We start from the raw sequence: 14,821 nt of genomic DNA on the forward strand, positions 1-14,821 counted from the left end.
CCAAGGAAATGTAATGAGACCCTGTCTCTATGAAAACAAATTTTTTTTCTAATCATCTGGGCATGTACTTGTAGTTCTAGCTACTCACAAAGCAGAGGCAGGAGAATCACTGAGTCCAAGAGTTTGAGGTTACAATGAGCTGTGATTACCTCTACTGCACTCTAGCCTGGACAACAGGGCAAGAAAAAAAGGAAAAAAAAGATTAGGTTCTCTTTTCACATCACATTGTGGAACTGGAGCTTGGAGAACCAAAAGAAAAATGATGATATTCTGGACTCTGCTCTTGCTTTGAGTTATAAAGTATCCTTTGTCTCTGACCCAGGTGTCTCATGTGTTTTGTAGCATCCTTGAAGCAATGGCCAGCTAACAGGTGAGCTTGCAAGGAAGCTAAAACTTAGATCCTTCACAGCTCTTAACATTTGCAGGTTCCCCCAAAAAAGTGACATACAAACTGGAGCTTAAAGGGTGAATAAAGCAGGAGGAGAGAAGGGGAGGAACAGAGTTCTAGGCAGAGAATATGTGCAAAGACTTGGAGGTGATGGAAAGCAAGGGCACACCAACAAAATTTGCTCAGTCTAGCTGGACTACAGAACCTGGTGATGAAATGAAAAGAGAAGAAGCCAGAGGGGTGAGAAGGAGTGGGAAGATGGTGTTTAGCCATGTTAAGCAGGGAGACTTTATCCTGAAGGCAAGTGTCAACTACTGAAGGATGTTTTGGGCAGACTGGACTCAAAAGCCATTGAGGGAAATTTGAATGCCGTCTACCACCTTAGCCTCCAGAACGTTTTCTACCTCAACACCGCCCACAAAATAGCCTTGGTTGCAGCGTAGGTTGGCATAGCAACTGATGATGTGGTTGTTTTCACCACAATTTTATATTATCTCTTGATTGTCAAGCTGGCCCTATGTGTTTGGACAATCACAGAGCACTGGATATGGAGAAGAGTGCTAGAGAGCCAACCGCCCTCTGGCTGAAGAGTGAACAGCAAACAGAGGTAATGTCTTCTGCAAGACTGAGACCACTAACAAGTCTTTTATGGCCTGAATGGTGACTTCTTGTTTAAGCCAGCCAGGCCAGGCACAATAACCTCTTTTCTATAACTTATGCAATACATAGTGAGAGACACTGCACCTGGGGCTTCAGAAAGAACTAATTTCTCTTCTTTGAGTGTATGTGGGATACACAGTATATTTGAGTGTAGAGTCAGACCACTTGGGGTTTAAATCCTGGCTTTATTACTTCAGGCAAATGAATTAATCACACTGTGATCTCCTACCTGACAAATGGGACCCAGCCTCAAAGGCTGCCATGAAGGTTACATATGTGAAGAATTCAGAACAGTGTGTGGCACCCTGTGTGCACTCAATAAACATTGACTATCATTATTAGTATTTATTGGAAACATATCTTCTCACAACATCTATCATTCAAAAGCTTCAAATATTTACATAATTCCCAGTAGAGCAGGTATCATGCAGCAAGTTAAACACCTGTAGCCACTGCATCATTTTCAAAGAAACTCCCTTTTGGAGTCTATGAGAGTCACTAGCTTCGATATTCAAAACCTGCGACAATACCATTGAATGACGCTACTTTAAGACAATTTGTTGATGGCTCCGAAGTACTTACAGAGTTCTTCCTAAGGGAGACTTGGGGCTTGCAGATTGTGTGTGGGGAGGGGAGTATCCACAATTGCTGGCAGAACCCAGAGTTTTTAAACTGGGGAAGATCTACAGAACACGAAAAGTAATAAACCATTATTGTTTTAAGCCACTATTTCGAAGTGGTTTGTTAGGAAGACACAACTGATAGAGGAAATAGATGGATTCCTCACCACGCCCCCTGAGATTCTGACTCATGAAGTCTGGGGCAGGGCCTGGGTGGCGACTGCTGACTTATGTCCCCACATGATTCTAATTTGCTTGCTTTCCATCAGGGTTCCCCCCAACCCTTCCTGATGATAAGAGTCACCTGGAGATTCCTAGACCCCCACCCAGACCTTCTGAACCAGAAAGTCCAGGGAAGAGTCCTGGAAATTGAGAGACTGAATATACAGGTGGACAAAAGCTAGACCATAATAAAGATTCAATTCCAACCCATTCTCTGTAGCAACCCCTCCAGGAAGGCAAACTGATCTAGGAGAAGAGCTCTAGAGGGAAGAGTCCCATGGAGACCTCCTGGGACTCCAAGGAGGGTGAGACAGTTCTTGTTTCTTCCCAATAGCTTCTCCTTTCTCAATTAGACTTGGCCAGAACCATGGCTTGTAAAGTTTATGGAATGAAAGAACCTCAGAACTGGAGGGAACTGAAGGTATCTTCAAGTACAGGATTTGTCAGCCATCGGCTCAGAAGAACCAGAACTTAATCAATAACTGACTATTTCCCTAATTCTTTTTATTTATTATTACTTTTTATTTTATTTTTGTGTAAAGATGGGAGTCTATGATGCCCAGGCTTGTCTTAAATTCCTGGGCTCAAACAATCCTCCCACCTCAGCCTCCCTAAGTGGTGAGAACACAAGCATGAGCCACTGCAGCTGGCCCAATTTCCTTAATTCTTGGCCTTGGTTCCAATTTAAGGCCAACCATAGAAAGCCAGACATGCCCCGCAACCAGTCACATAGGATTCCCTGACCCTAGTTAACTTGCCTCTAGCTTCCACCGGCCAGCAGCCTCCACTCAGGGCACACCTGAAGTCTCCCCGCTGCTTCCCACCTCGAAAGCCTTCCCACTCCTCTGCCCACCTTTGAGCCTCTACCAAACAGACGTGAGGGTGGCTGACTCCCTTGCTGGAGCAAGCCCCAAATAAATATCCTCTGTTTGTTCTCATTTGGGTGGTCTTTTTAAAATTACAACTGAATTATATATTTGATAAAAACAAGTGATTCTTATCACTGGGAAAATGTGGAAAACACCCTCCCAGACCCTTGCTGCTCAAAATGTGGTTCCCAGAAGAATAGCAGCAGCATTGAAATGCAGAACGTCAGTCCCCACCACAGACTTACTGATTTTTTTTTTTTTTTTTTTTTTTTTTGAGACGGAGTTTCGCTCTTGTTACCCAGGCTGGAGTGCAATGGCGCGATCTCGGCTCACCGCAACCTCCGCCTCCTGGGTTCAGGCAATTCTCCTGCCTCAGCCTCCTGAGAAGCCGGGATTACAGGCACGCGCCACCATGCCCGGCTAATTTTTTGTATTTTAGTAGAGACGGGGTTTCACCATGTTGACCAGGTTGGTCTCGATCTCTCAACCTCGTGATCCACCCGCCTCGGCCTCCCAAAGTGCTGGGATTACAGGCTTGAGCCACCGCGCCCGGCCGACTTACTGATTTTTAACAAGAACCCCTGAGGTGATCCTCCAGCACATAAAAGTGTAAAATGCATTAACCAGGAGCATTGATCAAGTCAGTGGGTCTCAACTCTGGGTGCACATTAGAATCCTCTGGGGCTGATTTACAGGTCCTGAGTAGGACTTGTGCATCAGTGGTCCTAAAGCTCTCCTGTTGATTCTTATGTACAGCCAGGGCTGAGAATCACAGATCTAGGATAACGGTTTCCACACTTTGGGGTATGTCAGAAGCATCTGGAGAGCTCACCAGGGGCACAGAGGTCCTGACTTGATAAAAGAGGATGGGCCTGGGCCTTGGTCATCTTACTAAGCTCCTAGGTGATTCTGAAACTGACCAAAGCATGAAAACTGGTCTAGGAGAAGAGCTGTAAAGGGAAGAGTCCCATGGAGACTTCCTGGGACTCCAAGGAGGGGGAGACGGTTCTTGTTTCTTACCAATATCTTCTTTCTCAATTCGACTTGGCCAGCACCATGGCTTGTAAAGTTTATGGAATGAAAGAACCTCGGAACTGGAGGGAACTGAAGGCATCTTCAAGTATGGAAAACAGGGATTTGTCTTCCAAATTCAGCTCAGGACTGTGTATATTTTTTTATCAGATAGTTTTTTTTATAAGGTTTAAATCCATTGCAAACATTTTTTAAAAGGTTTTACATAAAAAAAAATTTGGAAAATCAGATTCTTCTGGAAAATCAAAGGACCTAGCAAAAGTAGGTCATATTCCTACACGACAGCTATTGGCCAGAACAGCCCCTTAAAATGTGGTACGCGCTCACCAGTTTGCCACTGTCCCTGCCTGATCCACATCACTCATTTTTGTTACCCCCTTGGCCCTGAGAGCACCTAATTTGGAGTCTTTATATATAGAGAATCCAACCCTGTCTTTTGAGGAAGAAAAAACTGAGCCCAATACTCCAGTGGAAGCTGTTTCTACAAAGTCTCTGACTTACAGCCAGTTGGGACTTGGATGACTGCTTTTTGCTTGTAGGAGGTTGGGGATTCTGTTGGGCTAGCATCTCCCTGAGATCCCAACCAGAGGCCAAAGACCTAGATCTTCTCCTAGAATGCCAGGCAAAGCACTTTGAAGTACAGGCAACCTCTGCTCTTGGCTCTGGGGCTGTCACCTACTCAGACACACCCATGCAACAATGAGAATAACAACAGTGGTGCCTGATCTGTAGGGTTGCTTTGAGAGTTAAATTACATTGTGTTTGTAAACCATTATTCTGGCACCTGAGACATAGGAAGGACTCTGTATGTGAACATTAAATAACATTAATGATTTTTTTTTCAATCTATGTGCTCATCTGAGAGCAGCACTACCACTGTCCAGCTTCAAAATTGTGCTCAGTTTCGGCCAGTCTCAAACTGACTCAGAAAGCAATGTATTAAGAGACCCACCTATTGGATGAAGAGTATTAGGCAAAGCTCTTAAAATGTGCTAAGCTTCAACTTTTTGTCATCTGTACAGTAAGGATAATAATAGCACTTACTCCTTAGAGTTGTCATTGAAGTTTAAATGAGATAACATATGTAACAGCATTGCTTATCAAGTGCCCAGCCCCCAATCATTAACCTTGGGGTTCTGACTCCTTGAAGCAGAATCACCACCTAGTGGCATTAAGAGAGTAAGTAATTTTACGCTTTGTAGGGCACGGGAGAAAAGGATGGCAAAAACACAGCCCCCCATAAGTGATGGGTACAAAGGTCTGATTTGACTACGGAAGTCAAATTCGGGAAGTGACTAGCCCCTTCATGAGCTTAGGAATTGTCCCCAAGTCCATCTCTGGACCACTCTCTGCCATTGCACTCCATTCTCCATGAACACTCTGGCTTTTCAGCTTGTTTGGGAATTCTCCTCTTGGCTTTGGCCATCTGGAGTCTGGACTGAACTTCCTGGCACCTGGGTTTGGTTCACGGTTGTCTCAGTCACTGAGGCTGCTATTACAGAGCACCATAGACTGGGTGGCTTAAACAAGATTCTTGAGGCTGGAAGTCAGAGATTAGGGTGCCAGCATGTTGGGTTCTTGGTGAAGGCTCTTCCTGGTTATGACCTTACATCGTCTTTCCTTGGCGAGTGCAAGTAGAGAGAAAGACAGGGGAGGATAAGGGAGGGGGAGGGAGAGAATGGATAGAGGGAGGTGAGGAAGGGGGATAAGAGGGGACAGAAGGAGGGTGAGGGGGAGATATCTTCTATGTTTTCTTTTAAAATTATTTTTTCATGTTTGTGGTTACATAGTAGGTGTATATACTTATGGGGTACATGAAATGTTTTGGGATAGGCATGCAATGTGCAATAATCGCATCGCGGAAAATGGGGAATCCATCCCCTTGACCATTTTTATCCTTTTTGTTACAAACAATCCAATTATACTCATGGTTATTTTTAAATGTGCAGTTAAATTTTTTTGACTATAGTCACCCTGTTGCGCTATCATATACTAGGTATGATTAATCACAGCATGGGAAATGGGGTATTCAACCCCTCAAATATGTATTCTTTGTGATTACAAACAATCCAATTATACTCTTTTAGTTGTTTTAAAATACAAAGGTATTATTGTATGTCTTCCTCTTTTGATAATAACACTAATCTCACCATGAGGGCTCCACTTTCATGACCTAATCTAACCCTAATCACCTCCCAAAGGCCCCATGTTCAAATGCCATTGCACTGGAGGTTAGAGTTTCAACATATGAATTCGGGGGGTGGTATGCAAACATTCAGTCCATAACAATGTTTACTCGTCTTACTGCTTGACCACTAGCTTGGTTAGGGTGGCCAGTTTCCAGACCCAACTATTTAACTCATGTGTAGACCCTGATTTGACTGTGTGCCATTCACATGGCTGAAGCCAGCTGGTCTTCCTCAGCAAGGATAACAGCTGCTTTTTTCCATCTGGCAATGTGGCCAGCTAGAGATGTGTCCTTGCCCTTCCATAAGAGGCCTGGAAACTGCCCCTTTGCCCTGCCCAGAAAGAAACCAAACCACAGTAAGGTGGCATCATCTACTCACTGTAGGCCACTCATCATTCTACAAAAGTCCCCTGTGCTGGCTTCTAAAAAGGTCACTTGAGGTTTCTGTTCTCTTCCACTGTCCTCACCCTGTTGCTTACTTTTCCCCAAGCAGAAGCCATCACCAAGAGTGAGATATTCCTTCAGCAAAAAGAAAGAGTGCTGCTAGGATGAGTTGAGTTTGTGGATATCTTATTTTTTACCACATCCAAAAATCAGACAGGGAGAGCCATGCCATGTGAATGGTGCTTCTCTCCACCCTTTCTCTTCCTCCCAGCTTCTTTATTAAGACAGATAGAGGGGACTATGGCCTGATGAGAGAGTTGCCCGCAAAGATGAAAATATTTCTTTCTTTCAACAAATGTATAATAACCACCTACTAGGAGCCAGGAAATGTTCTAGCTGCTAGAGATCCAGCTGAGAACAAAACAGACAAACATCCATCCTCCCTGGACCTGAATTTCAAAGCAGAGAAATGGACAACAAATCAGATAAATAATGAAAACACATAGTGTGTCAGTGATTGTTCCTAAGGAAGAAACAAACCAGGGAAATGAGAAAGCGACATTTGGACACGGACCTGGAAGTGGCAAAGGAGCCAACCATATGGATATTTGGGAGAGGGACATTCCAGGTGGAGGAAGGAGCAAGTGCAAAGCCCAAAGATGAGACTGTCGCATGTTCCAGGAGCAACAAGGAGGCCAATGTGTCTGGAGTGGGTGAGTCAGGGAGGAACTGTGGTCAAAGGGGACTGGATGGGTTGGAATGTGAAGGTCTTGTCACCCTCTGAAATGGGAAGCACTGGGGAGACGATGAGCAGAGGAGTGACAAGATTACATTAAGAATAATTTATTTAAATTAATCTAAATGCTTAATTTAGATAAATTATGTTTAATTTAACTGGAGCCAGAGTGACAGGGGTCACCCTGGTTGCTCTGTGGAGAATGGATTGCAGGGAGCAAGAATGGAGCAGAAAAGTCCACTTAGGATGCAAAAGGTGATGGTGGCTTGGACCAGGGAGGATGCAGTAGGGAAGGTTAGAAGTGGTAGGGATCTGAAAATGACTTCGGCAATTAGTCTTAAAGAGGAGTCAACACTTCTCATGTGCAATGCTTACTACTGGTGCAGTTAATTGCACAAACATTTGTTTTCTCTCCATTTCATCTGACAGACTGTGCACTCTTTGTTGTCAGAAACCATGGCCATCTTTTTTATTGTGTGCCCTAGAGCCCAGCACAGTGACCAACACTGAGTGGGTACTCAGTGAATGCATGGATGGGTAGACAGGCAAATGAATAGATGGACAGATGGATGAATGGATAGCTATATGTGTGGGTGCCTGAATGGAAGGATGGATGAGTGCATGGATGGTTGCATGGATGGTTGGATGGATGGATGGATGGATGGGTGGGTGGGTGGATGCATGGATGACAAGGATGGTTTCCCCACTTCTCCTTGTTCAAATTGTAGAGTTTTGAGTAGTCAGTTTCAGAGCAATTTATGGAGCTCACCACCCACCTAAGGATGTTCCAACAATGCCGCAGCATAAATAAATAAATAAATATTGTGGGCACAGCTGAAGCCCTAAGGAGGTGAGGAGCCCCATCAGATGTCTGGGAGAAGCTGGAACTGGAGCCTCCCTTCCTCTTTAGTCATCCCAACTGAGGTGAGAGACATTCTAAAAACTGAGATTTGGACACTCAGGAGAATTTTTAGTTTGTGTGAAGCATCTGCTCACTTAGAGCTTGGTGCTTGGTTCTTTCTGTAAGCACGTTTTACATAACCTTGCATAAAAAGGACTCTCGGGACCATGCCTGTTCCATATATAGTAAGTATTACCAGGAGCCCAGGGAGAAGGGCTGCCAACCATGGGGAAATACCTGAAGGGCTTGCTGTCTGGGTGACATTGAGAAAAGTTTGTGCTTCATGTGGGTATTATATCCAAATACTTATTTGAGGACACCTTCCTCCTCCACTGCCCCAGGAAACAACCTTATGTTGTTAAATGTCCAGCTCTCAGGGGGCACCCAGCCCTGCCCAGACTGCTCTTCTGGCTGTACCTCTCCTATAGCCACAGGGAGACTGGAGACAGAAAGATTATCAAAAATAAAACCCACTTTGACTACTTCAGCAGATGATGTCCCAGGAATGGTTAGTTATGCAATTCCAAGTCTGGATTCAGTCTGGCTACAAAAGCTTCTTCTATTCCACACAGTCATTAGCAACCCTGAAATCAATAGATTGCCCATGCCAGCCCTAAGTAATGCAAAAGCAGTCAGAGCCACAGCTCTATTTAAGCTACTGTGGTGTTTCAGAAGCTCATGGAGGGAGATGGTGGGGAGAACTGCAATCACATGAGTGGATATTTTCCCCTTCATCACAGAGATTTGCATAGCAGGTAAGTGGTAAGTATATGTGGCTGTGAGGGTCTTTAATCTCTATCTGTTTCTTTTCCTCTCTATGTCTCTTCTCTCTCTCTCTCTCTCTCTCTCTCTCTCTCTCTCTCACACACACACACACACACACACACACACACACAGTCTATATATCTCCTTTGCTTTTATACGTTACATTGGCAAGCATATACAATGATAATGGTGTCTGAGACTGTTAGCCAAGGAGAGAAAAAAAGTCTGCATGAGGAAAAAGCAAAAGATTCACATCTTGGACAAAAGTTCAAGGAGGTATCTTAAGTTATCATTAAGATGCAGCAACAAGAAGTAATTGCCTGCTGCCATATCAAAAACAAGACAAAAATACTTACTTTCAAAATGGAGAAATCAACCCATATATTTTAATCTATGTAAAAAATTTTTAACAAAATAAAAACCTCTCATCAAAATAAACAAATAAGTAAATACTTTCCCTCATAAAAATATGTTTTAAATGAATATTTATTGGAACCAACTATGTAATATATTGTTAAGGGAAAAAGTGAAATAAAACAACATAAGACTTTCATTTCTAATAATCTAATAGGTTAGACATCTTCGGAAAAACCCTGGCACAAAACATGTAAAAATTATTTTAAATGAATATATGAGCAACATCCAAATAGCTAAATCCCCAGATGTCAAAATATGAAGTGGGAGCTGAAAAGCATAGTGACAAGTTGACATTGAGGCTATAGCAGGCCCAGGGGCATTTGCCAGTCTCAGTAATCAAGAGGTTTTTTACAGTTTTACAGATTTTAGCAGTCACATGAGGACAAATGACCAAAGTCCTAGGCCTGCCCATGGTAGGAATATACCCACACAAGGCCAGTTCCCTCAAAGGGCTATTCTTTTGATGAGAGGTTTGACTAGAAAATAATTCATCCAGTGACAAAGGAATAAGACTAAGGACACTTGTTGAAATCAGTTCAATTCAAAAGGAAAAGTATTTCCCTGACAGTTCATTACCATAGAGTCATTCTCATGTGGATTTGAGATTCAAATTGTACTTTCTACATGGTCTAGAAAACCCCAGCAGAAAAAATTAGAAGAGTGAGTCCACATTGGCAGCCCTTCAGAATACCTAAAAGAAGAAAATGCAAATTCTCCCTGGAGGTACCCACCCTCAACCCAGGCCACCCAGTAATCCACAGATAATACCTTACTGAACATTAGCTCAATAGGCAAAACTGAAAAATACACAAAAGAATAACCATGAATGGAAATAAGTAGAAACAATAAACAACACAAGAACTTTAGACCCCCCAAGAACTCTGCAATATAGAATTATCAAATTTGGAATATGAAATATATATTTTTAAAAAGGAGAAAAAATATTCAAGAACAAAGGTAAGAGTGAAAAATAATCAAATATAACTCTTGGACATAAAAAGTAATTTAAATTAAAAACTCAGTGAACAGATAAATCAACAGATTATAAAGAAATGAAGAGAAAATAATGACCTAGAAAACAGACCTCAATAAACTACTCAGAATATTGCACAGAGAGATAAAGAACATAAAATTATGGAGTGGTTAAGAGATACTGACTCTAGAATACATATTTAATCATATTGCCTAAGGAAGGGAATAGAATGCACAAAAACAATCCTTGCAGCTCTCTCCTTTATTCTCTATAAATGAGGATTTTTCCAAATTGACAAAGAAATTAACCCTCAGACTCAGAAAGCATACAAATACAAATTGGCTTTTTAAAAAAATCCACACCTGTGCAAATTGCAGTGAAATTGAAAAATACTCAAACCACTCCCCATTGCCAAAGAAAAAGATATTAAAGCCAGCCTGAAATTAAAGACAAGCAATGAAGTTTGAGGAGTAGAAGACTCAATAGCAGCAATGGAAACTTGAAGATAATAGAACAAGATTGTAAATGTGCTGAAAGAAAATAACTGTTAACTTAGAATTGTATACCTTACTAAAGCATCATTCTCTAACAGGAACTAAATAATGCCATTGAAGAAAAATAAAATATCTTCACTAGGGAATTAAAGGAAGTATTTTAGGAAGAAAGAAAGTGAATCTCAAAATAAAGGACCAAATTAAACAAGGAAACATGCATTGAATCAGGTTTGTGGATTTAGTGGTCTTATGTAAGTTTACTCAAAATCATAACAGCATGAAACCTCTCACAGTATCATAAACTGGAGAAGGCCTGTGGCTCCTTTTGCAGACACTGATATGTGCAGAAGCTCCCCTCTGATAAAGGCTAGTCCAGAAAATGTTTTGCCACTAGAACTTCAGGAAGTTTTTTTCTGACTTAGGTTATGCAGTTTCTTCCATTGCTTCTAGGGTACTCTTCCCTCTGGATGAACTCACCCTGAAATTTTATCCTCCCTCAAAGCTACAGAGCTGCTAATTTTCCAGATAACCCTTCAAATCCATATGCTACTTTTCTACTCAACTGATTACAATTCTGAATGAATCAGTCTGATATCTCAAATGGTAGAAAGTGTGTCCAATAATCTGTTTTGTATTTATCACAATTTTTTTGCCTCATGAAGACATTTGCCAAGAGAAAAGTAAGGCTGTCGGCAGCTTTTATTTTTTCCCATTGGTCTTTGATTTCATGAATAGAATTGTTCAAGATGAAGGCACTTGAGATAGATTTTCCAGTAATAAGTCATCTAAACAGTCTGCATCTTTATTTCACTAGAAGAACAAGAAAAATTAAGACAAGTTTGGGGACAGATCAAATCTCCCTTTTAAAAAAACTAGGTTGCATTATAGCCAAGTCATCTAACTTAGACATTGGTAACTCAAATGTCTGCTCAAAGTCATAACAGCATAAAACATCTCAACAGTATCCTAAAATGGAGATGGCCAGTTGCTCAACTGATTGCAATTCTGAATAAATCAGCCTGATATCTCAAATGAGTAGAAATAATAAAGACATTATTTCTATATATCTGTCTCCACCACAAGACTGTGACCCTCTTAAGGACAAGAACTGTTTTTTCTTAATTTTTACCTTCAATTGAGTCCATGTCATTCTGCTATAGAAATAAATAAGAAGAGAAGTATATGCTCATATGCTGAGGACATAGTTGTGTTATCCTATACCAAGATTTACTGCCATGAATCTCACAAGACAAGTAACTCTGGTGCTTAACTGCAAATCAAAAACATAGCTTGATATCAGTCTTGCAAACCTGAAAGTTATTGTCTTGGTAGACATTCCCCAAATTCATTTGATCAATATTAAATGACTCTCTACAGCAAGTTAACATTTTTTAGTACCTGTGAATATTTTGCTGCTAACTTAAACTGGCAGACTCACAGGGAGACAGCATTGTCAAAGTCAAATGTATTTTGGAAACATGACAATATGAATAAATTCATAAAGGTGAGAAAACACAGTTTGTTCAAGACTGAATATTGCCACTAAATGAATTCTGGGGGGAAAGCAGGACATTAAATTGGAGAAATAAGTAGGAATCCATTCACAAGGACTGTATTATATTATGCTGACAAAATTGAAACTTTATCTTATAACTAGATTTTCTACTCAAAGCGTTTTGATCTGAGAAGCAGCATAAAAACACTTCATGTCAGAAAGTATGGAATGTATCCAATGCAGCATACAAAGGTAAATGTATAGCCTTAAATAATACTAATGTCTACAGAGAAGAAAAAACATTTCATCCTAGAATTTTGAAAGCAAAAAATAATTATGCTCAAAGAAACTTAAAACCAAAGAAATAACTGGGCTCTCAAATCACATTTTATACCTCATGTCTTATCTGTGTCCCAGCTCTCAAAATATTCTTACCCCCTTTTGCCATATGCGAACTCCTACTCATCCCTTGTGACTCAAATCAAACATAAGTTCTGTGAAATATGCCCTGATTACCTCTATACTAACATTGTAACTTGAAATACTATGTATAATATTTCTGTTTTTGCCATTATTTCTACATGTCTGTCTCCACCACTAGACTGTGACCCTCTTAAGGATAAGAACTGTTTTTTCTTAATTTTTACCTTTCTTATCCCCAACTCCTGAACAGATTCTGGCAAATAGTAGATATTCATCATACCTAGTTCATATTTATTGAATGGCTCTAGATTTATAGATGAAGTTATCCAACAGATAAATACTATTCAATCACTAGGTAATCAGGTCCTGCATCAGTGTTCTGGATCCTGACATAAGTCTAGCTCACAAAGTGTAAGAGCCCCTAGTAAATACTTTCTAATGAACGGGAAAATGTGATTCACTACAAAGTAAGGAACTAAGCCTCCATAATATCATTATACTGATGTCCCAGTAGGATCTGGGGTCAAAAATCTATGGCATGGAAATAACGCAAAATTGAGCACTGGGCCTGCAAGAAATATCAGAGGATTTCAGACCTTATAAACAACCATGGTCCTAGGGAAACTTATTGAGAAATGTGTTTATCAGGGTTGATGAAATCTAGATTTGGATTTGTCTGCCCATTCTTTTTTTTTCCACCCAGACTGGAGTGCAGTGGTGTGATCTTGCTCACTGCAACCTCCGCTTCTGGGTTGAAGTGATTCTTATGCCTCAGCCTCCCGAGAAGCTGGGATTACAGGCGCCCACCACCATGCCTGGCTAATTTTTGTATTTTTAGTAGAGATGGGGTTTCACCATATAGGCCAGGCTGGTCTTGAACTCCTGACCTCAAGTGATCCACCCTCCTCAGCCTCCCAAAGTGCTGAGATTACAGGCATGAGCACCACGTCTGGCCTGTCTGCCTGCCCTCTAAGCCACTCATGCAGGATGTTTTCTGAGCCTTGATCACTATCTTCTTAGCATATCATTACTTTCTGTGTAATGCAAGGGTCATACACTGTCACTGTGACAGAGTAATTCCCAAATGTAGAGAACTAAATTCTTTACATTTCTGAGCAGAACTGAGAAGACTGTGTCCCAAACACTTATTCAGTGATGACAGAACAGAAAACATTGAGTCAGAAATGTCATTTTGTAGAGTAGCAAAGAGAATGTAAAAAAATCTAGATGAGGACCTAGTTAAAAGGTAAATGTTCAGAAAAAGCAAATCTTTAGAAAGAGAAGGTAGATTCACGGTGCCTAGGGCTGAGGATAGAGGTAGAGATTAAGTGTAAATGGGCTCAGGGAATCTTCTTGGGTAATGGAAATGTTCCAAAACTAGATGTGATGGATGCACAACTCCACCAAGTTGCTAAAAATCATTGAATTACACACTTAAAATGGGTGAGTGTTAAGTATGATATGTTAATTATACCTCAACAAAGTTGAAGTTTTTTAAAAAGGCAATTTTAGAACATCAAGGCAGCAACAGTGTTTGGTCAGATAACACTCACAGCATATTTGGACACAGCCACATCAAGAATTAAGGAGACGGAGATCAGGGAAGACTTAAGAAGGAGTTTATGATAGGATATTTACTGCAGCTCCGTTGTTGAACTTTTCATTTAGAAAATGTCAAGCATATGTAGAAGTAGAGAGGATGGCTTAACAAACCCAGCTCCTGGCTTCAACACTTATTCAATTGAGGGCTAGTTTTACTTCATCTAAAATCCCACCCATTCCATCACCCTACACACAAGATTATTCAACCGTTTTTTTAAATGTTCTCATTGTGGAAAATGTCAAAAATATGTTGGCAAAGACAATAGAGTACAAATATCCCCATAAGACTACTTCCCAGTTTCTACAATTATCAATACATGGCCAGTCTTTTTTAAAAAATCTTTTTTCTGTGGGTACATAGGAGGCTGCGTATATTTATGAGGTATATGAAGTATTTTGGAAGAGGCATGCAATGCATAATGGTCACATCATGGAGAACAAGGTATCCATTACCTCACGCATTTAGCCTTTGTGTTCTAAACAATCCAATTATACTTTTTTAGTTATTTTTAAATATACAACTAACCATAGTCACCATGTTGTGCTGTCAAATACTAGGTCTTATTCATTCTTTCTGTTTTTTTTTTTTTTTTTTTTTTTGTACCATTAACCATTCCCACTTCCCCCACAACACACCCACCACTACCCTTCT

Source organism: Callithrix jacchus, chromosome 12 (assembly GCF_049354715.1).
Source record: "Callithrix jacchus isolate 240 chromosome 12, calJac240_pri, whole genome shotgun sequence".
Lineage (NCBI taxonomy): Eukaryota > Metazoa > Chordata > Mammalia > Primates > Cebidae > Callithrix > Callithrix jacchus.